Source organism: Rhinopithecus bieti, unplaced genomic scaffold (assembly GCF_001698545.2).
Source record: "Rhinopithecus bieti isolate Rb0 unplaced genomic scaffold, ASM169854v2 scaffold_12476, whole genome shotgun sequence".
Taxonomy (NCBI): Eukaryota; Metazoa; Chordata; class Mammalia; order Primates; family Cercopithecidae; genus Rhinopithecus; species Rhinopithecus bieti.
The window spans coordinates 157,463-160,016 of NW_016807303.1; positions in this window are offsets into that span (position 1 = coordinate 157,463).

Consider the following 2,554-nt stretch of genomic DNA (forward strand, 5'->3'; position numbering starts at 1 on the left):
TGGAGAGGTTTTTTTTCTTTATTTGTTTTTTTGTAAAGCCCAGATCTCACTTTTCACACTTTTTCTTTTTCCAAGTACCAAATTCTATCATCCTATGATTCAACTTGAAAAGCTATTTAATATATTAGGCTAACCTGAGGGATATTATGGAGATAAAGTTTTAAGAAAAATTGAATGAATTGAAATTATATCATAGAATCTATATGCATATACCTAATTTATCCATATTCCAAAAGATGTTAGTCAATTATTAGATTTGTTACTGTCACTATTTATCACAATGACAAGAAAGGAATAGGCATATCTGAGGCAAGAGAAGAGTGTAAATAATACCAATGTAGAAACAAAAGCTTTTATAGTATTTAAGGAGAATCTTGCTGTACAAAGGCAAGAGCTTTTTAAAGGCAATAATATTAAATTCAGTCATCTACAAAGAATTCAAGAATTGTTTTCAAACGTCTATTTTATCTTAGAGAACAGCTAAAAAACAAAGATAAGTAGCTCTTCCAGCAGGGCCTTCCAGACCTCCAGCCTACTATAGATACCCTGAAAGTTCAACACACCCAGAGGTCACAGACTTCTTTCCTCCCTCCCAAGGAAAGAAACAGAAGAAACATGTCCATTTTTCATTTTCATCCAAGTCTTAACATCATCTAAAACTTTTATCTTCTAATTGCTTTTTAAATTATTTTATAAATCAAGTCAATTAAACATTCAGAGCATCTACCCTAGACAAAACACAATGCCAGCTCTAAAAGAAAAGAAAAATAAATACAAATTCTGCCTTACTCTAAATTTAGGGGATAAAATATGCCCACATATAAAAAGTCTGGACACCACAAATATGTAAGTGTGTATATACACACATTTATGTAATATATATACAGACATATATATGTAGCTCACCTGATATACAAATGTGTGTGTATATCATCTTTATGGCTCACCTAATACATACACACACACACAGACACACACACACAGACACAGACACACGAGGTGAGCTATAAAGGTAGTAAGATCATATATTAGAGCCATTATACACTGAAGAGCAAAAGTCCAAATTTGAAATCCAGGATACTCACTTTATAACAGGCTATTAAGTCTCCACTTGCTTATTTTCAAAATGTGAATAATGATATTCATTTCAAAAGGCAGTTGCAAAAATTAAACAGGTTTATATGCAATATGAATACCATTATATCTAGAATAGAGAAACCATTAAAAAGATGAATTGTCTTAGTCAAGACTCTTTTGACTGGATTAAGAAAATGTGGCACATATACACCATGGAATACTATGCAGCCATAAAAAAAAAGGATGAGTTTGTGTCCTTTGTAGGGACATGGATGCAGCTGGAAACCATCATTCTCAGCAAACTATCGCAGGAACAGAAAACCAAACACTGCATGTTCTCACTCATAGGTGGGAACTGAACAATGAGATCACTTAGACTCGGGAAGGGGAACATCACACACCGGGGCATATCACAGGGAGGGGGGAGGGGGGAAGGGATTGCATTGGGAGTTATACCTGATGTAAATGACGAGTTGATGGGTGCTGACGAGTTGATGGGTGCAGCACACCAACATGGCACAAGTATACATATGTAACAAACCTGCACGTTATGCACATGTACCCTAGAACTTAAAGTATAATAAAAAAAAGAAAAAGAAAAAAAAAAAGTTCAACTATTTTAAATATCTTTCTCAAGGAAATTTTTTAAGGAAAGTTTAATGGGGCATCAGGAAGCACAGAAACCATTAATAAGCCACTGGAACTCTAAGTAACTATTCTCACAATTGTTTCTCTTTTTCCTTTTCTCTCTTGCCACGTAGCCACAGCACATGTTAACACACACTTTGGAACCTGCGGAAAACTCATAACCATCCATCCATATCCAGTTTAAATATGATTTGTCCTGCAAAGTGCTCACAAATGCTGCAGAGTAGAATTAATCACCCTGCTCTTTGTGGTCCCATGCATATGTGCATACTGGTATATACTCTGTGAAGGTCTATCCTCTTTGAGAGAGATAAGAGTGAGAGCCCCAGAACCTATGACTACAGGGACTATCAGAGTTAGCTTGGTCTTCTGTACAAATGGTTTTTAAACTGCTGCCTCTTCTGTTTCTTAAAGTTCATAGTTTTCCTTTTTGTTTTCTAAAACTTATGTGCAGATGTTCCAGTTATCTATCACTATGTAACAAACAACTTCGAGACTTAGTAGCTCGAAACAATTGTTGTATTTCCAATCACAGTTTCTGTTGATCAGGAACACAAGAAGATATTGGATAGGAGGTTCTAAAGCCCAAGTGTCTCATGTGACTGCAGTCAAATGCTGGCTGGAGCTGGACCAGGTGACTGGCCAGGTATCTTTTTTCTAAACATTGTCCCAGAGCTTCTCCATGAGTTCTCCACGTGGGATAGTTTGGGCTTCTTTATTGCATGGTCTTCCCAGGACAACTGAATTGCTTGTAAGGCAGGTTAGGGTTCTAGTGTTATTGCTACATAACTAACTACCCCAAGTGGTTTAAAACGACAAAAAATATTTA